Genomic DNA, 24,552 nt, shown 5'->3' with positions numbered 1-24,552 from the left:
ACTGATCGATCTAGACATGTACAAACAGCTGGGCACACCTCCGTTGTGTGCCGCAAATGTTAAGTAGCTATTCAGGACAAGCAATCCCTGTGTTAGGACAGTGCAGCCTTCTTGCAATATATAAGGGACAAACAAAACTTGTGTCATTGTATGTCCTTCGTTCTTCTTCTGCAGTGAACTTGTTTGGTTTCAATTTATTTCAGTTGTTTAACTTGTCTATAGTCAATCAGGTCCTATCAGTGAACCAGACTGTGCCTTCAGACAGTGTTTCTCGTCTATGTGAAGAATTTGCAGACATTTTTGCACCGGGCCTTGGTTGCGCTAAGAACTATAAAGCGCATTTGGAACTGAAAGTCAACGCGCAACCGAAATTTTTCAGAGTGCGCAATGTTCCCCACGCATTGCGTGATGCAGTCGCAAAAACATTACACGATTTGGAATCACAAGGTGTGATTGAACGTGTGCAATCTTCTCTCTGGGCATCACCCTTAGTAATTTTGCCAAAACCTTCCGGAAAATTGAGACTTTGTGTGGACTTCAAGGCAACAGTGAATCCACAACTAGTGATTGCAACTTTTCCTTTACCCTGCCCGGAAGATCTTTTTGACAAACTGTGCCCGGGTAAATATTTTTCGAAGTTGGACCTAGCAGATGCGTACTTGCAAATACCGGTGGACGAAGAATCCCAGCGCATTTTGGTGGTTAACACGCATCTTGGTTTGTATCGCTTCAAACGACTGCCATTCGGGTGTGCATCCACCCTGCATTGTTTCAGCAATATCTACAAACTGTTTGTGCGTCGGTCCCTACTGCAGCAAACTATCTGGACGATATTGTGATCTCCGGAAAGACGGAAGAAGAACATTTAGCCAATCTCAGAACATTATTTCAGGTCTTGCGACAAAATGGTCTTCGCTTGCGGAAGGACAAATGTGTGTTTTTTGCTCGTGACTTACCCTACCTGGGACATGTACTCAATGCCCAAGGTATACATCCTAGTACCGAGCACCTCCGTGCCATACAAGACTTGCCTTCGCCGCAGAATTTGAAGCAGCTACAGAGTGTGCTGGGAAAAATTAATTACTATCATCGCTATGTTCCCCATGCCTCTTCCATTTCAGCTCCGCTTCATCGCTTACGACGGAATGCGAACGCGCCTTTCGCCAGTTGAAATTGGTGGTGCTTTCCAATACTTGCCTTACGCCATTTGATCCCCAGAACCCCTTTTGTTGATGGTGGATGCATCGGATTTTGGGATCGGTGCTGCGCTTGCGCACAAAGATGGATCGCATGATCGCCCTATTGCCTTTGCGTCCAAATTGCTCTCGTCTGCGCAAAGAAATTATTCACAGATCGAGAAAGAAGCATTGGCTCTCGTATTTGGTGTTACTAAGTTTCATGATTTCTTGTATGGTCGTCACTTTACCATAATCACAGACCACAAACCTTTGACATTGCTTTTTCATCCGAACAAGCCTGTACCTCCACGTACAGTGCAGAAATTCATTCGCTGGTCTATTTTCCTCTCGCAGTACCACTACGATATCTTGTATCGGTCCACTGCTAAGCACGGAAACGTCGATGCGTTGTCCCATTTGCCTGTTGCTGAGGATAGAGTATTCGATTCCTCCGAACTTGCTTGCATGTTCATTGATGTGGAAACCAATGACGTGGTCAATCGTTTCCGATTGATTTTCGTTGTGCAGCTACTGCCACAGCTGCCGACCCTGTCCTTGCTACCGTTCTGCGTTTTGTTGCTACACAATTGCCCTTGTCCAAGTCACGGATCATGGAGCCGTTGGTTCGCCGATTTTTTGCTCACAAGGAGAGACTTTTTGTATGACGTGGTGTTTTGCTGTTGCGTTCTGATAATGATCAGTCCAGGGTTGTGGTCCCACGTTCGTTACGGTCCTCTGTCTTACGGCTTCTCCACCACAGACATTGGGGTATAGTGAGAACGAAACAACTTGCTCGACAACACTGTACTTGGTTCGGAATCGATGCTGTGATTACGAATATGTGCTCTTCTTGTGTGGCCTCTGCCGAACAACAATCCGCACCACCGCGGAAATTCTTTGCTTGGCCAAAAGCCACTTTCCCTTGGCAACGCTTACACATCGATTTTGCTGGTCCATTCTGGAATGCTCGATGGTTGGTTCTGGTTGATTCATTCAGTAATTTTCCTTTTGTTGTCCGGATGTCTACCACGATGTCATCTGCCACCATCCAAGCGTTATCTGCTATCTTTTGCATTGAAGGTCTTCCACAGACTATTGTTTTCGACAATGGCCCACAATTCATGTCATTCTGCAAGGCCAATGGTATTCACCATCTGACGTCCGCGCCGTTTTCGCCACAGTCAAATGGTGCCGCTGAACGATTGGTCAGGACTTCCAAGTCACAGATGTTGAAGTTGAAAGAGTCGCATTCTCAGGAGGACGCGTTATTGCTCTTTTTGTCCTCGTATCACTCGCAGCCCCGAGATGGTCGCTCGCCGGCTGAGTTGCTCCACGGTCGTCCTCATCGAACCTTGATGTCTTTGCTACATCCGCCGAATCAGGTTCCTGTGCAGCGGCAGACACCTGCTTTTGCTCCAGGCGACGTAGTCTACTATCGCCACTATCAGGATTCACGGTGTTGGCTCGAAGGGCGCATTCTTCGCTGCCTCGGCCGTGCTATGTATCTGGTTTTGGGGGCCTCTGGTGAGGTGCGCCGGCATCTCAACCAGCTGCGCCTCTGTCGTCGCATGGGATCTGCCGCTCGCCGTCTGCTTTCAGTGACAGTGCCGTCCGGTCAGCGCCCTGGGGACCCATCTACTGCCTCGCCTCAGCCCCAGGTATTACCGACGATGCCTTCCATTTTGCCCCATGGCGACGCGCCGCCGCCACCGCCGCCGCCGCCGCCGCCTGTTCTCCCGCCGGCGACGCCCGCAGTGGACGCGTCGCTGCAACCGCCGGGTGCCTCTCTGGGTCATGCGCCACCGATCGCTTCCCGTGACCAGTTGTCCTCCGACATGGAACTCTTGCCCGCTCCGGACCATATGTCGTCTTCGCCCGTTGGGTGCCCTGGCCCGATGGAGGTCGACCCTTCGGCCCCTCCTGTCTCTCTGCGGGTGCATACACCGTATGTTGGCGTGCACCCTGGAGCAGGTTTTCAGGCGTTTCCTAGCTCTCCGCGGACCGAATGGCAGGGTGCGGTTGGCACGGCCTTGCCTGTTGTTAGGCTCCCCACCTCATCGCATACGTCAACATGGAGTCCTCCCCACGGCGGGTGGAAGCCTTATAACACAACCGTATGCCGATTCGTGGGGGAGGAATGTGGTGCCACCGCCAGACACCACACTTGCTAGGTGGTAGCCTTTAAATCGGCCGCAGTACATTAGTATACGTCGGACCCGCATGTCGCCACTATCAGTGATTGCAGACGGAGCGCCGCCACACGGCAGGTCTAGAGAGACTTCCTAGCACTCGCCCCAGTTGTACAGCCGACTTTGCTAGTGATGGTTCACTGATAAGATACGCTCTCATTTGCTGAGACGATAGTTAGCAGAGCCTTCAGCTACGTCATTTGCTATGACCTAGCAAGGCGCCATTATCAGTTGCTTTTGATATTGTAAATAATGTACAGACAAGAGCTACGTTCAACATTAATGGATTAAAGTTAAGTATTCCACCAGTTACCTCCTTTTTTCTGAAGTCTAAATTCCTTATCCTGTTCCAGACCTCACGCCAGCCTGCGTGAGCTTAAACGCGTGCCTTTCGGCTTCCTCCATTTATACGGGTTGGCTCTCCTGCCAGCCCACAACAATGTGTTCAGTAGATTTGATTCTGGTCAGTTTCTTTGGAAAATACATCTCAAAGTTCATCATATAAATCAATGCAAATACATTATATGCCTCATCTGTACTTGTTTGCTTCATAATATCTAATCAAATTTCATTTTCTAAGATAGTTATGAACTGATGACAGCTGTCCACAGAGAAGTTTCTTTTGTAAATATTATTTACACCTTTATCTTCCTTTGACCTTAAAGGGATTTCAATGGTGAGAGTTTTGTGGTCAGACTCCTAAATCTATGTTTGTTACCTCTATGTCAGTTGCTGACATATTTGAGAAAATGTTATCTATGAGGCTATTGGAGGTGTTTGTTATTCTAGTTGAATTGTTTATGTTTGGTGACATGTTGAAACTCTTTAATACGTCCAAAAATTGCCTTTTTTGTTGACTTTCAACTAGAAGATTAATATTGAAATCACCACAAAGAATAATCACAGTTTCTTTTTTATAAAAAGTATTTAGCAACAATTCTAATTTATCAAAAAAGACTTCTATGTTTCCACATGGTGACCTATACACTGTTGTGACTATGACTTTTTTCCTCAGGCCATATAGCTGGACAGCACCTGCTTCAAAAAACTTTTCAATACTTAAGTTCTTTGCTTCACATCTCTATTTAAATTTTAACTCTTGTCTAAGGTAAATACCGACTCCACCACCTTTTGCAATTTTTCTACTATAATGATTTGCCAGTTTAAATGGATTAATCTGAATACTACTAATTTGATGGTCCTTACGCCAATGTTGAGTAATACACAAGACAACAGGTTGAGTGTTACTTACTGCTATTTCAAGTTCACAATATTTGTTCTTGAGGCACTGCACATTTAGAGTCATAATCTTTAGAACAGGGGAGTGAGCACCGATGGTATTTCTCCTTTCCTTTAACACTGTTAACTTGGAGCTTTCATTATGGCCGGGTACCAAAAATCCTGTTGTACCACAGGTTTCTTGTTTCTGTTGCTTTTCCTACTTGAAATGGATGATGCTGATTGATTGTTTACACTAGCTCTGACAGCTGATGACATTTTAATATTCACTATAGCAGATGTTGATGTTTTAGTGCTTCAGCAAATGTTGCTCTTGTTAAGGTTTTCATTTCTTCTGCTTCTGCCCTCATTTGGAGTGGGATTTTAGGGAACTTTTCTAATGATATACAGCTTATTTCTTCTAGTATCTTTTCACCCATCATCTTTTTTCCATAATAGTTCCTGTGCTGTCCATGCCTCATGAAATGATTTCTCACTGAGCTGTTTGCATCCACAAAAGTTGCACACTTAAAAGCACAGCAGATCTTCCTAAATTTATTATTTGTTGACTTTATTTCTTTGTTTACACATGATTCCTTGATTAGATCATGTCTGTATGGCATACTTACAATGAGAACCTTTAAATTTAGATCTGACAGCTTTTTTAGAGTTGTTTTAAGTGCCCTTGTCGCTACTTGGCTTTCATTTTTGTATATGTCATTTGTTCCACCTATTAACACACAGCATGTTCCAGTCTTAACGAAGTTTTCATAATTATTTACTATTTCATTAAGGGGAGCACCAGGTTTGACCATGCCTGTTACTCTAAACTGGAACTGCTGATCATTTATTGTTTGTGCCACACCCTTTGCATGACTATCACCTAATACACAGACTTGATATTTGTTGTTCTCCAGGTGCCCTCGTTCCATCGGTTTTATAGTACACTTTGAAGAAACATTTCTCTCGTTAGAACACACAGATGATCTAGATTCACTTTCACTTGTCTGTCTTTCACTGTCGTGTCTTTATTACCCATTTTTCTTTGCACTCTATTTACTGACGATTTCACACCATCAGAAAGATTTTGTTCACTACGAGCAGAAGTTTTGTTTGAAACAAAAATTGCCAGTATGTTTTCATTACACTCGCTTTATAAATCATCATATTTCTGTTGCTTTATTAGTTCCTCTAACTTATTTACATAATGATTTGCAAGCACAAGGTCTTGCTGAAGCGATGCAGTAACACTTTCTTCTATGCAGTTATCATATCTTATCATATCTTGACAAAGCTACCGTTACTACATCACAGCATTCCATGCCACAGTCACATTTCGTGTCCCATTCTTCTGTTCCCTCGAAACACTTTGTATGAATCCATTTTTGCGACACTGCACATAACCTGATACCTTTCATGATGTAGTTATTGCAGAATTTATACTCGATATGTAGCCGTTTACTGTGGAACTATTTATACACACTTCTATATGTGACGCAATCTTTACTGAAGGATTTGTTTGTCATATGTCCACATTGATTTCTGTGGTTATTTCACAAAGTGTTGCTTGTCTGTTAGCACTAACAAATCTACAGCAGTGCTGCTGATATTTGTTATTCTCAGCATACTCTTGACACTGTGGATCTCAGAATATTGAATTCCTTAACGATTTCCAAAATGGAATGTCCCATGCATCTAACTCCAACTACTGTCCTGTGTTCAAAGTCTGTTAATTCTTACTGTGCAGCTATAATCACATGAATCACCTAAGTACAAATGACTGCTTTGCCAGTGAAATGCGCTGTTATACCTTGTGTACACAATATTTCCTCCATCTGTTTTTGCATATAAATTTAAAAAGGGAAATGGATAGGTTAAAGTTAGATATAGTGGGAATTAGTGACGTTTGGTGGCAGGAGGAACGGGACTTTTGGGCAGGTGAATACAGGGTTATAAATACAAAATCTAATAGGGGTAATGCAGGAGTAGGTTTAATAATGAATAAAAAAAATAGGAGTGCGGGTAAGCTACTACAAACAGCATAGTGAACACATTACTGTGGCCAAGATAGATACGAAGCCCACGCCTACAACAGTAGTACAAGTTTGTATGCCAACTAGCTATGCAGATGACGAAGAAATTGAAGAAATGTATGATGAGATAAAAGAAATTATTCAGACAGTGAAGGGAGACGAAAATTTAATAGTCATAGGTGACTGGGATTCGTCAGTAGGAAAAGGGAGAGAAGGAAACATAGTAGGTGAATGTGGATTGGGGCGAAAAAATGAAAGAGGAAGCTGCCTGGTAGAATTTTGCACAGAGCATAACTTAATCATAGCTAACACTTGGTTCAAGAATCATGAAAGAAGGTTGTAGACATGGAAGAAGCCTGGAGATACTGACAGGTTTCAGATAGATTTATATAATGGTAAGACAGAGCTTTAGGAACCAGGTTTTAAATTGTGAGACATTTCCAGGGGCAGATGTGGACTCTGACCACAATCTGTTGGTTATTAACTGTAGATTAAAACTGAAGAAATTACAAAAAAGTGGTAATTTAAGAAGATGGGACCTGGATAAACTGACTAAACCAGAGGTTGTACAGAGTTTCAGATAGAGCATAAGGGAACAATTGACAGGAATGGGGAAAAGAAATACAGTAGAAGAAGAATGGGTAGCTTTGAGGGATGATATAGTGAAGGCAGCAGAGGATCAAGTAGGTAAAAAGACGAGAGCTAGTAGAAATCGTTGGCTAACAGAAGAAATATTGACTTTAATTGATGAAAGGAGAAAATATAAAAATGCAGTAAATGAAGCAGGCAAAAAGGAATACAAACGTCTCAAAAATGAGATCGACAGGAAGTGCAAAATGGCTAAGCAGGGATGGCTAGAGGACACATGTGAGGATGTTGAGGCGTATCTCACTAGGGGTAAGATAGATATTGCCTACAGGAAAATTAAAGAGACCTTTGGAGAAAAGAGAACCACTTGTATGAATATCAAGAGCTCAGATGGAAACCCAGTTCTAAGCAAAGAAAGGAAAGCAGAAAGGTGGAAGGAGTATATAGAGGGTCTATACAAGGGTGATATACTTGAGGACAATATTATGGAAATGTAAGAGGATGTAGATGAAGATGAAATTGGAGATATGATACTGCGTGAAGAGTTTGACAGTGCACTGAAAGACCTGAGTCGAAACAAGGCCCCAGGAGTAGACAACATTCCACTAGAACTACTGACAGCCTTGGGAGAGCCAGTCCTGACAAAACTCTACCATCTGGTGAGCAAGACGTATGAGACAGGCGAAATACCATCAGAGTTCAAGAAGAATATAATAATTCCAATCCCAAAGAAAGCAGGTGTTGACAGATGTGAAAATTACCGAACTATCAGTTTAATAAGTCACGGCTACAAAATACTAACGCGAATTCTTTACAGACGAATGGAAAAACTAGTAGAAGCTGACCTCGGGGAAGATCAGTTTGGATTCTGTAAAAATATCGGAACACGTGACGCAATACTGACCCTATGACTTATCTTAGAAGATAGATTAAGGAAAGGCAAACCTACATTTCTAGCATTTGTAGACTTAGAGAAAGCTTTTGACAATGTTGACTGGAATACACTCTTTCAAATTCTGAAGGTGGCAGAGGTAAAATACAGGGAGTAAAAAGCTATTTACAATTTGTAAAGAAACCAGGTGGCAGTTATAAAAGTCGAGGGTCATGAAAGGGAAGCAGTGGTTGGGAAGGGAGTGAGACAGGGTTGTGGCCTATCCCTGATGTTATTCAATGTGTATATTGAGCAAGCAGTAAAGGAAACAAAAGAAAATTTCAGAGTAGGTATTAAAATCCATGGAGAAGAAATAAAAACTTTGAGGTTCGCCGATGACATTGTAATTCTGTCAGAGACAGCAAAGGACTTGGAAGAGCAGCTGAACGGAATGGACAGTGTCTTGAAAGGAGGGTATAAGATGAACATCAACAAAAGCAAAACGAGGATAATGGAATGTAGTCGAATTAAGTCGGGTGATGCTGAGGGAATTAGATTAGGAAATGGGACACTTAAAGTAGTAAAGGAGTTCTGCTATTTGGGGAGCAAAATAACTGATGATGGTTGAAGAAGAGAGGATATAAAATGTAGACTGGCAATGGCAAGGAAAGCGTTTCTGAAGAAGAGAAATTTGTTAACATCGAGTATAGATTTAAGTGTCAGGAAGTCGTTTCTGAAAGTATTTGAATGGACTGTAGCCATGTATGGAAGTGAAAAATGGACGATAAATAGTTTAGACAAGAAGAGAATAGAACCTTTCGAAATGTGGTGCTACAGAAGAATGCTGAAGATTAGGTGTTGAGATCACATAACTAATGAGGAAGTACTGAATAGGATTGGGGAGAAGAGAAGTTTGTGGCACAACCTGACTAGAAGAAGGGATTGGTTGGTAGGACATGTTCTGAGGCATCAGGGGATCACCATTTTGGTATTGGAGTGCAGCGTGGAGGGTGAAAATCGTAGTGGGAGACCAAGAGATTAAATACACCAAACAGATACAGAAGGATGTAGGTTGCAGTAGGTACTGGGAGATGAAGAAGCTTGCACAGGATAGAGTAGCATGGATAGCTGCATCAAGCCAGTCTCAGGACTGAAGACCACAACAACAACAACTATCCCATGATCTTTGTCACCTAAGTGTATATATTTGTATATCATACACATTAAAGAAATATATAGCCTAAGTCAATCCAGATGTTTATTAAATAGTGTGTAAAAATAAAATTGGTAAGGAACTTTTTGAAATTTGAGTTGATAACTCACCAGGAAGTTTCTACTGTATGTGACTCTGGTTTCCTCTCCCTGGAGTTTCTACCTCACCGCACTATGGACCACTCAGCTGTACAGTTTCAGGGCCCACATACACAGCTCACCTCTCCCTAGTGTGGCTTGCCAGCCATTACATGCATCACAGACTTTGGTTGCTGACTTTCTCACCAATCTCACTCTGACATTTAATGTCCCACACTGGTCAATGGGACACTCGAGTCAAACACGCGGATACCCGTACATCTTCCTGACCTACCATGCTGTGCAGACCTCGGGCAGTGTACTAGCTCTGGTTCCACTATGCCACTTGGCTCTCAATCTTCATTTCATACCTTCATTTGCGAACATATCCATGACGGTCTTCGATGCTTTCACACCATGTTTTGCTCATGGTTATGTGGTGCCCCCTACTACACCAGACCACAGACAATGGAATGCCGGCAGCACAACCCGACACCACTGCTTTCATTTCACGATTTTTCCGTGCCAATGACGCTGCATTTGCCTTGTTGCCATATTGTCTCCTTCACTACATGACTTTTCAGTGCTGGGCATCATATCATGCCAACACAAGTGCAAGCTGCCAATGATAGAAATGGACAACCCAGCAGGGTGATATACCTTGATGAACAACGTGTTTTATATAAATGATATCATAGACAATGGCACTCATTTTGTTTGTTTGTTTGGTGAACCATGTGCATGACCACACTGATCTTATTAGTGACTTGTTGCAAACCCACCCAACCATAACAAATATACTTCTGTTTGTACGCTCCTCATCAAGCGTCTTTCAAGTATGTCAACTGATGCAATCCACATCATCATTTACATGACAAAACCCCTTCCCAGCCATGGTACACCTACGTGCTCAGTTCATGACAGATCCATGCCAGACTTAACGCTCTTTAAACAGCCACAGGAATTACAATTACATTTGCTTCCTCATACCCCACCATCGCTCAAGGATAAACTAAGGTTGATTAACCAGGCATATGCCATTATTCAATACCATCTCCTACTTCCCTCACCTAGTGCAGTCCCTGCTACTGAGGATGGTATGCCAGCACCTATAGTTCCTCTACCAGCTTGTAGAGGTCGGGCACAGGCTGACCTTGAACAATGAAATGATCCACAGGCACCTCACCGCCAGCAACGGAAACCAACATTCGCTTCTTGCCAAACTTCACCAACTACAGCTGAGCCAGCACAGAACACACTCCCCTCTCCCACTGCCGCAGGAAGAGTAGCGGTCCCAGCTGACTCATGTGTAGCCCCTCACCCAATACAACCACAAAGCTGGTTCCACACAACTTTTGGGGATGCTGCCCACAACTGCCAACAGCTCTACACTTTCGAAAAGCTTAACGTGGGCTGCAGTAGGCGCCATGGCTCATGAGGAAGATGAGAGCCACTTACTGACATTGCATTCTGGTCAAACCTCTACTCCATCAGGCCATCTGTATGCCTCAGTTTTACACTCACATCATCATTTCACTGTTGACACTGGAGCTGATGTTAGTGCTGAACCACTCTCATTCACTGTAGCAGATGTGATACCAACAAAACCTTTCCTTCAAATGGCTAATGAAGTGACACTTCATGTCAATGGCATGGTTGTGTACGTATTAAACTCATCCCCAGTGAAGTGTTTACGTGGTCGCTCCATGTGCCCAACACTGAAGACCCAGCACTTGGAATTGGTTTCCTGATTCATTTTGGCCTGTCACCTGATCTCTTGTCATCTGTTTCAATTCATCATGCTTCGGATACACATACTGCATGTTCAGTTGCTTCCTAGGATCATTCTCCCCCCACAGCCCTCTGATGATACTGACACAGTTCTCATAGAATGCTCTTTTCTAACAACTGCCTCTCCACTTCCATTGTTTGGCTTCAATCTGAGCACTCTGCAGTCAACAACATATGTGCTCCCAGTGCAGAGCTGAACTGCTCTATCTCAATGGCTAAGCAGGCCCTTGTTGATGCTGAATGCTTCATATGCTGACTGTCTACACTGCCATATCTCAACACCAGCAACATTTCTCTTAAGACTCCGGCACACTCATGCTTGCCCTCGCCCACACCAATGGCATCTCAGTCAGCATTTCTTGCGTGCTGCCAACTGCTGCTTGAGATGTCCCCTTGTCATGTTCCTCCATTCAAATGAAGGCTCTTAAAAAAGAGGTGACACATATAATTGTCATGACAGATGGCTTTCCCAGTACATCATCACTGTCTCCCTCCATGCAAATTATACCTTGCTAAGAGTGCGTTGTTTGACCATTGGACAGTAACTGATCTTTCCTGACATGCTTAGTTCCCAAGAAGGATTGCACAGTGCACCTCTGCATTGACGATCATTGTCTCAATGCACATACTGTAATGGACAATTACCCTATCTCACACATTCAAGAAATCAGCCAACAACTTAGTGGAGCATGAATTTTCAGTGTTCTGTACTGCCATATTTACAAATACCTGTGAAGCAGAACGACATACCAAAAACAGCCTTCATGAATTTTGTTACATGCCTGACAGCCTCAAAAATGTGGCTCAAACATGGCAACGTTTTGTAGATTCACTTCTCTTTAACTGCTCTTAATTTGACCTGTCACCTGATCTCCTGTCATCTGTTTCAGTGCACCATGCTTCAGGTACACATATTGCATGTTCATTTGCTATGATATCCTCATTTTCTCCTCCTCTGATGAAGAACATGAACTACAGCTGGCCATGGAGTTGGAACGGCTACTTGGATCTGGTGCAGGGTCACACATTGGTGTGGTTCCTGTTGATTCACTCTGTAGGTGGGACTATACTAGACATGGCCTACACCTGAACAAGAAAGGGAAGGGTCAACTGGCTGGGCTGATAGCAGGAAATTTAAAGGGGGGAGGAACTACATCTCATGGTGGAAACTCTTTTTTAGTGTAACATCAGTGTCCAGTGGGAAACTCAGCCAGGAAAGTACTAAAGATGTTAAAAAAGTTCAAGATACTCACAAAAGTAAAGTGAAAAATAATGTTAGTATATTTCATCAAAATATTGGGGGATTGAAGAATAAAATTGATGAGCTTCTGCTTTGTTTAGAAGATATAGAAACTGAGAATATTATTTTAAAGGCAAGAAAACATTTTATTAACTTTATAATTACACCCTGGATACAAAAAAAAACATATTTACTGAAAGAAAACACAGAAGTTACACACAAGCCAAGAATAAAGATATTGACACCAGAGTCATGGAGCAGCACATAAATATAGACGTCAAGGAATTTTTTTCTTTTCTTTTAACACTTCCTCCAGGAGAAAAAAAATCATGAAATTATTGCTTTGTCTCTTGCATGCCAATTTCTGAACATAGAAAATGAAATCGAACTTGTTCAAGGGGTTTCGTCAAAATATCTGCCAACTGGTTGTGTCCATCAATGTGTTCCAAGAAAATCTCACCGTTCAGATATCTTTCAGGAACATAGAAATGTCGGACCTCTATATGTTTAGAACATCGACGATATTCTGGATTTTTTGCTAACTTCAATGCACTAGCATTGTCAAGGTAAAGAACTGGAGGCTGCCCCGACATTTCCACTAATTCTGATAGCAGACGACGTATCCAAACTAACTCTTTCCCTCCTTCACTAGCTGCAATTATTTCCGCCTCAGTTGTGGATGTGGCCACTACTTTCTGCAACTGACTTGTCCATGACACTGCACCACCTGAGTACTTTGCAAGAATTCCAGTTGTTGAGCGCCTTGTCCAGTTATCACCTGCGAAATCTGCATCAGCGTAAATCTTTAACTCTTCTTTTTTATTATATACAATTCCAAAATTTAAGGTCCCTTTCAAATACCGGAAAATGTGCTTTACTCTATTCCAGTCTTCAGTGGTTGGTTTCTCCATTGCTTGAGCAGCTTTATTGACTGCAAAAGTGATGTCTGTATGAGTTACTGTTGAAAGTTACATGAGACAACCGATTGCTTCACAGTAGGGTACAGATGATGAAACTTCTTTGTTTTGATTATTGTCCTCACGTCCAATAGGAGTTGAGATTGTATTGCATTCTGCCATTCAAAATCTTTGCAGAATTTCTTCTGTGTATTTCTCTTGACTTATCATTATTGCTCCATCTCCATATTGCCTTATTTTTATGCCAAGAAAATTGTCAATTGTCTGAGCATCACATTGTCACTGGTATGCAAAAGGTTAGCATCAATGGGTACAAATTAGCTGCACATGTAAGTAGAGATAATATAATGAGAGGAGGAGTTGCCATATATGTCAAAAGCTTCCACAGTGTAAAAAATTTAGAAAATAAAAAATTTTGTGTAGAGCAACATATGGAAGCATGTGCCACTGAACTTAAACTAAATGATGGCACTTTCATAATTGTAACAGTGTATAGGTCCCCCTCAGGGAATTTCCAGCTATTTCTAGAAAACTTGGATGCTTTGTTGTGCTATCTGTCAGACAGGGGGAAGCAAATTATCATTTTTGGGGATTTCAATGTTGATTTCCCGAAACAGTGTAATAGGAAGAATGACCTTGTAGTATTACTCATTTCTTTCAATTTGAGCTCCATCATTGATTGTCCTTCTTGGATAACAAAGAACAGCAGTACATTGATAGATAACTTTTTTATAGACCAAGATAAGTTTAAGGACATAAATGCTTATCCTGTTGAGAATGGTCTTTCAGATCATGGTGCACACCTAGTTACAGTACATGACATAGCTCCATGCAGTATATCAAATCAGACTTTCAAAGCAGTGCATTCAATTAACAATATAAATATTGCAAACTTTAGAGAAAGCCTACAGCAGCTAGACTGGGATGAAGTGTATAAGGAACCCGATGCAAACTTGAAATATAACTTATTTCACGATACATTTTTAAGGGTATTTGAAAATTGTTTTCCCAAGAAAATAGTTAAACATAATTCCAAGAAAACATATAAAAAAACCTTGGCTAGCTAAAGGAATATGAATATCTTGCAACCGTAAAAGAGAACTGTATCTAACAGCAAGATGGAGTACTGACTCTGAAATTGTTCAATATTATAAAAACTATTGTGCAGTACTAAGAAAAGTTATTAAAAAGCCCAGAAGCATGTGTATCATGTTTGAGATCAGTAACTCTGATAATAAAATTAAAGCAATTTGGAACATTATTGAAAGGGAAATAGGGCAACCATTGCACAGGAAGACTTTAGGGCCATAAAACTGAATGACAAGTGTACTAACAAACAATCAGAAATTGAAAATATTTTCAATAATCATTTTTTAAAGGTTGTGGAGAAAATAGGATCTAGATCTTCACTAGAAGAGTCAAGGCTACTAATATAAGAGGACATACCTGTGCAGTTTGAAACAACTGTAATTCCATCAACCTCTCCCTCTGAAATCAGTAAAATAATAAACTCACTGAAAAGTAAAAGCTCTTACGGAATTGATGGCATTTCCAGCAAGGTACTTACAGCTTGTTCCCCACAGATAAGTAGGATTCTCAGCCACGTACGTAATAGCTCTTTGGAGCAGGGTGTTTTCACCGATAGACTGAAATATGCCATTGTAAAACCATTGCATAAAAAGGGGGATACGTCGGATGTCAACAACTACCGCCCAATCTCTCTTCTGACAGCTCTATCAAAAATTTTTGAGAAAGTAATGTATTCAAGAGTAGCCTCCCATATTTTAAAAATAAAGTACTAACAAAATGTCAGTTTGGTTTTCAGAAAAGCTTTTCAACAGAAAATGCTATATACGCTTTCACTGGTCAAATATTAAATGCTCTGAATAACCGGACATCACCCATTCGTGTTTTTTGTGATCTCTCAAAGGCCTTTGATTGTGTAAATCATGGAATTCTTTTAGATAAACTAAATCATTATGGCTTGATGGGGGGGGGGGGGGCAGTGCACAAGTGGTTTAATTCATACTTCACTGGAAGAATGCAGAAAGTTGAAATAAGTGGTTCATGTAATGTTAAAACAACAGCTGATTCCTCAAACTGGGGGCCTATCAAGTATGGGATCCCACAGTGTTCGGTCTTAGGTCCTTTACTGTTCTTGATATACATTAATGACTTACCATTCCACATTGATGAAGATGCAAAGTTAGTTCTTTTTGCTGATGATACAAGTGTAGTAATAACATCCAAAAACCAAGAACTAAGTGATGTAATTGTAAACATGTTTTTCACAAAATTATTAAGTGGTTCTCTGCAAACAGACACTCTTTAAATTTTGATAAAACACAGTATATACAGTTCCGTACAGTAAATGCCATTGTAAAACCATTGCATAAAAAGGGGGATACGTCGGATGTCAACAACTACCGCCCAATCTCTCTTCTGACAGCTCTATCAAAAATTTTTGAGAAAGTAATGTATTCAAGAGTAGCCTCCCATATTTTAAAAATAAAGTACTAACAAAATGTCAGTTTGGTTTTCAGAAAAGCTTTTCAACAGAAAATGCTATATACGCTTTCACTGGTCAAATATTAAATGCTCTGAATAACCGGACATCACCCATTCGTGTTTTTTGTGATCTCTCAAAGGCCTTTGATTGTGTAAATCATGGAATTCTTTTAGATAAACTAAATCATTATGGCTTGATGGGGGGGGGCGGGGGGGGCAGTGCACAAGTGGTTTAATTCATACTTCACTGGAAGAATGCAGAAAGTTGAAATAAGTGGTTCATGTAATGTTAAAACAACAGCTGATTCCTCAAACTGGGGGCCTATCAAGTATGGGATCCCACAGTGTTCGGTCTTAGGTCCTTTACTGTTCTTGATATACATTAATGACTTACCATTCCACATTGATGAAGATGCAAAGTTAGTTCTTTTTGCTGATGATACAAGTGTAGTAATAACATCCAAAAACCAAGAACTAAGTGATGTAATTGTAAACATGTTTTTCACAAAATTATTAAGTGGTTCTCTGCAAACAGACACTCTTTAAATTTTGATAAAACACAGTATATACAGTTCCGTACAGTAAATGGCACAACTCCAGTAATAAATATAGACTCTGAACAGTAGTCTGTAGCTAAGGTGGAATTTTCAAAATTTTTAGGTGTGTCCATTGATGAGAGATTAAACTGGAAGCAACACATTGATGGTCTGCTGAAACGTCTGAATTCAGCTACGTATGCTATTAGGGTTATTGCAAATTTTGGTGATAAGCATCTCAGTAAATTAGCTTACTATGCCTACTTTCATTCACTGCTTTCGTATGGCATCATATTCTGGGGTAATTCATCGTTGAGTAGAAAAGTATTCATTGCTCAAAAACGTGTAATCAGAATAATTGCTGGAGCCCACCCATGGTCATCCTGCAGACATCTATTTAAAGATCTAGGGATCCTCACAATAACCTCACAGTATATATGTTCACTTATGAAACTTGTTGTTAATAATCCAACCCAGTTCAAAAGTAATAGCAGTTTGCATAGCTATAACACCAGTAGAAAGGATGATCTTCACTATGCAGGGTTAAATCTGACTTTGGCACAGAAAGGGGTAAATTATGCTGTCACAAAAGTCTTTAGTCACCTACCAAACAGCATCAAAAGCCTGACAGATAGCCAACTAACATTTAAAAATAAATTAAAAGAATTTCTAGATGACAACTCCTTCTACTCATTAGCTGAATTTTTAGATATAAATTAAGGGGGGGGGGGGGGGACTTAAACATTAGTATCATGCAATATTTTGTGTAATGTAATATCTTGTACAGACATCTTTTATTAACCTGACACGTTCCACATCATTACGAAGTGTCGTATTCATGATCTATGGAACAAGTATTAATCTACTGTATCTATATCATACAGGACTGGCTGGCATGTAACAGAGCTGAAATTAATCGTAATAAATCACAACTTCAATGCATCTCTATTACCTTTCTTGGGTACACCATCTCCTGTGAGGGTACACATCTTCCACAAGACCGGGTCAACTGTATTTGCGATCTACCTGTTCCAGGGACTTTTTGTAAATTGTGCTGGCTTTTGGGAACAATCAATATTTACAGGCACTACCTGCCAATGGCAGCAGCTATTCATATCCTCAATACTAACACATCAGCTGACAAACTAATTTCTGGTAATTGCCAGGTACAGTGGTCTAATGGTATGATGAAAGTTTTCAAGGATCTCAAAATAATGTTAGGACATGTTGTCACTCTTGCCCACCCCTTGCCAGATGCTCACATCTCTTTTATAGTGGATGCATGTGATTTCACAGTAAGTGCGGTTCTTCAACAGCATGTTGGTGACACAATTCGGCCATTCGTTTCTTTTCCAAAACACTATCTACAGCTCAATGTAAGTGGTTGGCTTTTGACAGGGAACTCCTTGCAGTGTACAAGGCCACGAAATATTTTCACACAGACAATGAAGGAAGGAATGTAACAATTTTTATGGATCATCTTCCCCTCATGAAGGCCATTCGTAATGCTACCATTGACCTTCCTCCCAAGCAGGTTTTGGCAGGTGGATCTCATATGTCAATATACAATGAGCAACTGATATATCTGTGGCTCAGAAAATGTAGTGGCTGATTATCTGACATGTGTCAACGCTATTTCATCTCTTGTTAATTTCACAAACTGGCCCACTTACAGGACAATGGTATCAAACCTACGTGAGGCCTCTTCTACTTCCCTGCAGATAGTCTCTTGCAATCTACCAGGCTCAAGCCAAGCTGTTAGATCTACATCTACGTTTGCACTCTGCAAACCAGCGTGAGGTGTATGGCAAAGCGTACGTCCCATTGTACTAGCTACTAGGGTTTCTTCCTGTTCCATTCATATATTGAGTGAAGGAAGAAGATTGTTTGAATGCCTCTATATATGCAGTAATTATTCTAATCTTATCCTCATGATTCCTATGTGAGAAATATGCTGGGGGCTGTAGTATATTCTTAGAGTAATCATTTAAAGCCAGTTCTTGAAACTTCATTTACAACTGTCTTCAAGAGTCTGCCAGTTCAGTTCTTTCAGTATCTCTGTGACACTTTCCCACAAATTAAACAAACCTGTGGCCATTTGTGCAGTCCTTCTCTGCATACGTTCATTATCTCCTGTTAGTCCTATTTGGTATGGCTCCCAGGGGCTCCAATTTACAAAAATATATTTGGGGGGGGGGGGGGGGCATACTGCGGGTCTTGTCCCGAGAAATTTTCTAAATTTTAGGTGATGAATAGCGAGTTTTAAAGATTTTTTTAAGCACTTTAGAGTCATATGATCAACATTAGAACCTCAAAAACTGGACTCTCGATAACTCAACACTCTGGGAAATTCAACAAGCCTGACACATTTTTTGGCTTTGAAAAAAAGAAACAAAACATAAACACACGTGGTACTTTCATGAAAAGCTAATTTAATTTACAGTAATAATCATGTTTATAGACTGTTACAGGGCAGTATGTATATAGCTCTGAAAGACTGAAATATATTTAAATAAATCCTAAACTATCATAAAAAGAATAAAATATAAAATATTGCTGTCACACAGTAATAGCACTTCAATTAATAAGTGAAATAGCTAATTTAAGCTTACTTTGAATAAGGCTAAGGGTTTATTAAAAAAAAAACAATATGTCAAAGTTAATGCTTTAATACAGTTAATGAAGTTAGTACAGTATGTTTATTACTTTCAGTCAAAAAGCATGTAAATAGCAGGTTTTAATTGGGTCTTACACCCTAAAAATATTTAAGTATTTGAAAATAATTAATACAGTACTATAGTAAACTAGTACTATACTATAAAACTAGTACTATACTAAACTAGTAATATTTTGAAACTGAAAATTTAACATTATGTATGTATTTAATTCTCTATTTTATAAAGATTTTTAATATTGCTCTAAATACCATTGAGGTGGATGCTCGGGTCAGTTACACCAAACAACACCTTATAATCAGGAGTTCATTCATTCACCTCTTTACACAAGTAAGGCTTACTACAAAGAACTGGCTGGCGGAACTGCACAAAGATAATGTTTAGCTTAGTTCAAAGACGATACTCAGATCGATACTGGTGTCGATCTCATCGGCGTCACACCGTTATTAGGGCAAGAGTGTCTTTAGCGACATGCAAATGTCAACTGTCTGACTGGATTACTGAATATGAAGTCACTGATGACTGGTCAGATATCCAATTCATCCAAAACATCTCGGTGTGCATGAAGAACAGACAAATTGTTTAATCGCTGCTGTCCCATTGTTGGTCGAAGATATGACTTCAGATGTCTAAGGGTGCTAAATGACCATTCTGCTGTTGCTGTTGTGGTTGAAACTACTTGGAGAAGCTTAATGCACATCACTATTTCACATAACATTTCTCCAACTGCAGGCTCTTGTATAATGTACTTTCTTACAACCCACATGTTTTTTAAGACCAATTGTTTTTTATTAGCGATATTGGCTAACATATTCAAGTGTAAGTGCAGTCTCTCAACGTCTAGGTCATTTTTTAAAAACTCAGTTGATTTTTCCAAATCTGTTTCACATCTATTTACTAAAAGCAAGCACTCTTGTTCAACTGCAATGACCTGTATGAGTCCAGTTGAAGCAAACCGCTCAGTAATGCAAGATTGCACCATTTCATGAACTTCAATGTAAATAGCTTTGTAGTATTCCTGTGGGATTTTGAAAGTGTGCAGTGAGCTGGCTTCATTGTTTTCATACTTCTTTGGTGTACTTCGATTCCGAGGAAGCAAAGGATCATCAAACTGTTAAGGTTTTTCTTTTAAACACAATTCCCAAAAGTGTTCAAAACTATCACGCCTTCCATTCAATATACAAATCAAGCCCTCATATATTTTTTCCAGATCTGCAACACTTAGATGAGGGCACTGAATTTTTTCATTGATGTCCTCTTCTGGGTTCACTGCATGGCAATAAAGATGTAAAAAGAAATAAGCTCTGAATTGTAACATTGACTCAAGGTAGCCTGCACATTCGTAATCTTCCTCTGTTTTGTCCTCTGCAGAAAATGTTTCAAACAACTCTAAAAGTACTTCAAAGTTTTCAAGTATTCTCAAGATACTAGAAGTTCGCACAGTCCATCAAGTCGGGCAAAGGAGTCGTAGACCACCTTGGTCATTGGTGCTCTCACAGCGTATGCTTCTGAAAAGTCCCTTTTGTTGGATTCCCTTATGGTGTTTATTAAGTCCTTGGCTAAAGCCATAATATCCCTTATAGATGTAAGATGGTGGAGACTGCCAAGTCTAAAATGTGAGCGGTGCAGTGTACATAAAGTGCTTCTGGTTGCATATCCAAAACTAACTTTTTTTAGTCCTTTGAACTTACCTCTCATATTCAAGGCACCATCATAGCACTTTCCTCCTAAGTTACCCAATGGCAAATCAAGACAAGCAAAAAGTCTTTTAAAATACTAAACAGAGTTTGTGATTCAGTGTTGGGTATCTTGTATAAGCCAGTAAAGTCTTCATTGATGATTAAGGAATCATTGACAGTACAAATACTTTCATCAACCATAATAGAAAAATGCTCAGTCTTCTTGATTGAAGCCAATACCTTTCTCAACACAGGCTTTCCTAGTAGATCAATGATCTTGTTTTGAATATTGTGGGGCATCCACTTATACCCCGAACACCCTAACCAATCTTTAAATTCAGGTATGTCATTCTTTCAGAGTTCCAACAACTGGAAGAAAATTGAGTTTACATCTTTGTGTCCTCTAATTGCTAGTCCTTGTCAGCATAGAAATTGCATGGTAGTAAAAATTGTCTCAAGAGGTGAGCAGCCTTTCTTCATATCACTATCTAACTGTTCATTCAATTGAGAAGCCACACTTCGGTTAGTAAAAGAATTTAACTTCAGAACACCTTCTTTATGCATAAACATATTTTCATGGAGTCAGAATTTTTCCAAAGCCTTTTTCCAGTTAGAAAGCCCTATGGAAGTAAATGCATCTTCTTTTTTCAAAGAAAATTGTAATAGAATTTTAGCATCTGCCTCTTTGCAGGTTTTGCAAAAACTTTTTTGGTAGATGCTTCATATTCTACCCATGTATATTTGATCAACCAAGACTTCTGAAATGATCTTCCCTTACCAGATTGTCCAGGTTTCGGCTATGCAACTGCGAAGCAATTGATGACACAATAATTCTTGGAGGTTGACTTGCAGTATCATCAGTTTCCAAGCGTCCCTTTTTGGTGACAAATTTATCCATTGCAAACTTAATTCACAATACACTGAGAGACTAAACTAAATAAATAAAAAAAGTCATATAAAATAGTCCACTAGACAATGAAGTCTGAACACTAAACACGTCTGCAGCATGCTCTGAACGAAACTATCCACACTGAATTACTGTGACAGCACAGTGGGCCTTATATAGCTGTGGCATCATAATGTCTTGAAGTGTCAAGATGATGTGAAGCGGATCATTCCAGGCACTTCTGCTCTACTCCTTTTGATGTCATCTCGGCCGCAGAGCTGGCCTACTGGCACCCGACTTTACCCGAATGTTTGTGCACCAGGAGACATCCTATGTGTGCCTGCTCACTGTAACACTATCATGATTCACACCACTCATTTTCAGTTAACCTGCTTACCACCATAATAATTATTTGTTTTAACTCATTACTGAATGTGTTTTAAAAGGTAACTATCATCAAACAAGGAAAATAAATAATTCCAACATAATTTTGCGTTTTTACAAAGCATAATATAGCTAATATTTTCTTAAATAATTGGGGGGGGGGGGGGGGGCGTTCTGCCCCCCCCCCCCCCCCCCCCAATTGAATTTTTGAGGGGGGCTTGGGCTCCCTCAGGCTCCATGTGATGGCTCCCATACACTTGAGCAATATTGTAGAACCAGTTGCATGAGTGATTTGTAAGCAATCTCTTTTGTGGACTGATTGCACTTCCCCAGTAATCTAACAATAAACTGAAGTCTACCACCTGCTTTACCCATGACTGAACCTACATGATCATTCCATTTCATATCCTACAAAGTGTTACACCCATGTATTTGTATGAGTTGGGCGATTCCAACAGTGACTCATTGATATTATAGTCACAGGACAGTACATTTTTATCACTTAGTGAAGTGCAAAATTTATATTTCTGAACATTTAGAGCAAGATGCCAATCTCTACACCATGTTGAAATATTATCTTGTCTACATCTGGCAATGACTCTCCATCCAAGATAACAACTGTGTCCTCACTACCAAAAAGTCCTCAACCCAGCCACAAATTTCATTTGACACACCATATGATCATACTTTTGACAATAAGCGTAGGTGGGATACAGAGTCAAATGCTTTTCAGAAATAAAGAAACACTGCATCTAACTGGTTGCCTTGACCCAAAACTGTCAGTATGTCATGTGACACATGTGCAGGTTGGGTTTGACATGACTTATGTTTTTGAAATCCATGCTGGTTGGCATTGAGGGGGTTATTCTGTTTCTGATACCTCATTATGTTTGCGCTCAGAATATGTTCTAAGATTCTACAACAAATCAGTGTCGAGGATATTGGATGGTAATTTAGTAGATCACTTCTACTACCCTTATCATAGATGGGTGTCACCTGTGACTTTTTCCAAGAACAGGGCACAGCCTTTTGTTTGAGGGATATAAGACATATTATAGTCAGAAGAGGGGCTAACTCGGCCTCAAATTCAATACAGAATCTGACAAGGATTCCATTGGGCCCTGACCTATGTTCAGTTTTAATGATTTCAGTTGTTTTTCAACACCACTAACACTAATACTTATTTCATTCATCTTTACAGTGGTTGTTGTTGTTGTGGTCTTCAGTCCTGAGACTGGTCTGATGCAGCTCTCCATGCTACTCTATCCTGTGCAAGCTTCATAATCTCCCAGTACCTACTGCAACCTACATCCTTCTGAATCTGCTTAGTGTATTCATCTCTTGGTCTCCCTCTACAATTTTTTATCCTCCACACTGCCCTCCAATACTAAATTGGTGATCCCTTGATGCCTCAGAACATGTCCTACCAACCAATCCCATCTTCTGGTCAAGTTGTGCTACAAACTTCTCTTCTCCCCAATTCTGTTCAATACCTCCTCATTAGTTATGTGATCTACCCATCTAATCTTCAGTATTCTTCTGTAACACCACATTTTGAAAGCTTCTGTTCTCTTCTTGTCCAAACTATTTATCATCCATGTTTCACTTCCATACATGGCTACACTCCAACAGATACTTTCAGAAACGACTTCCTGACACTTAAATCTATACTCAATGTTAACAAATTTCTCTACTTCAGAAACGCTTTCCTTGCCATTGCCAGTCTACATTTCATATCCTCTCTTCTTCAACCATCATCAGTTATTTTGCTCCCCAAATAGCAAAACTCCTTTCCTACTTTAAGTGTCTCATTTCTTAATATAATTCCCTCAGCATCACCCAGTTTAATTTGACCACATTCCATTACACTCGTGTTGCTTTTGTTGATGTTCATCTTATATCCTCCTTTCAAGACACTGTCCATTCTGTTCAATTGTTCTTCCAAGTCCTTTGCTGTCTCTGACAGAATTATATCATCATCGGCAAACCTCAAAGTTTTTATTTCTTCTCTATGGATTTTAATACCTACTATGAATTTTTCTTTTGTTTCCTTTACTGCTTGCTCAATTTACACATTGAATAACATCAGGGATAGGCCACAAACCTGTCTCACTCCCTTCCCAACCACTGCTTCCCTTTCATGACCCACGACTCTTATAACTGCCATCTGGTTTCTGTACAAATTGTAAATAGCCTTTCGCTCCCTGTATTTTACCGCTACCAACTTCAGAATTTCAAAGAGAGTATTCCAGTCAACATTGTCAAGATCTTTCTCTAAGTCTACAAATGCTAGAAATGTAGGTTTGCCTTTCCTTAATCTATCTTCTAAGATAAGTCTTAGGGTCAGTATTGCCTCACGTAGTCCAATATTTCTACGGAATCCAAACTGATCTTCCCCGAGGTCGGCTTCTACCAGTTTTCTACTCATCTGTAAAGAATTCGCGTTAGTATTTTGCATCCGTGATTTATTAAACTGATTGATTGGTAATTTTCACATCTGTCAACACCTGCTTTCTTTGGGATTGGAATTATTATATTCTTCTTGAAGTCTGAGGGTATTTCGCCTGTC

Source organism: Schistocerca piceifrons, chromosome 5, assembly GCF_021461385.2.
Source record: "Schistocerca piceifrons isolate TAMUIC-IGC-003096 chromosome 5, iqSchPice1.1, whole genome shotgun sequence".
Taxonomy (NCBI): Eukaryota; Metazoa; Arthropoda; class Insecta; order Orthoptera; family Acrididae; genus Schistocerca; species Schistocerca piceifrons.
This window is presented reverse-complemented; position numbering follows the sequence as displayed.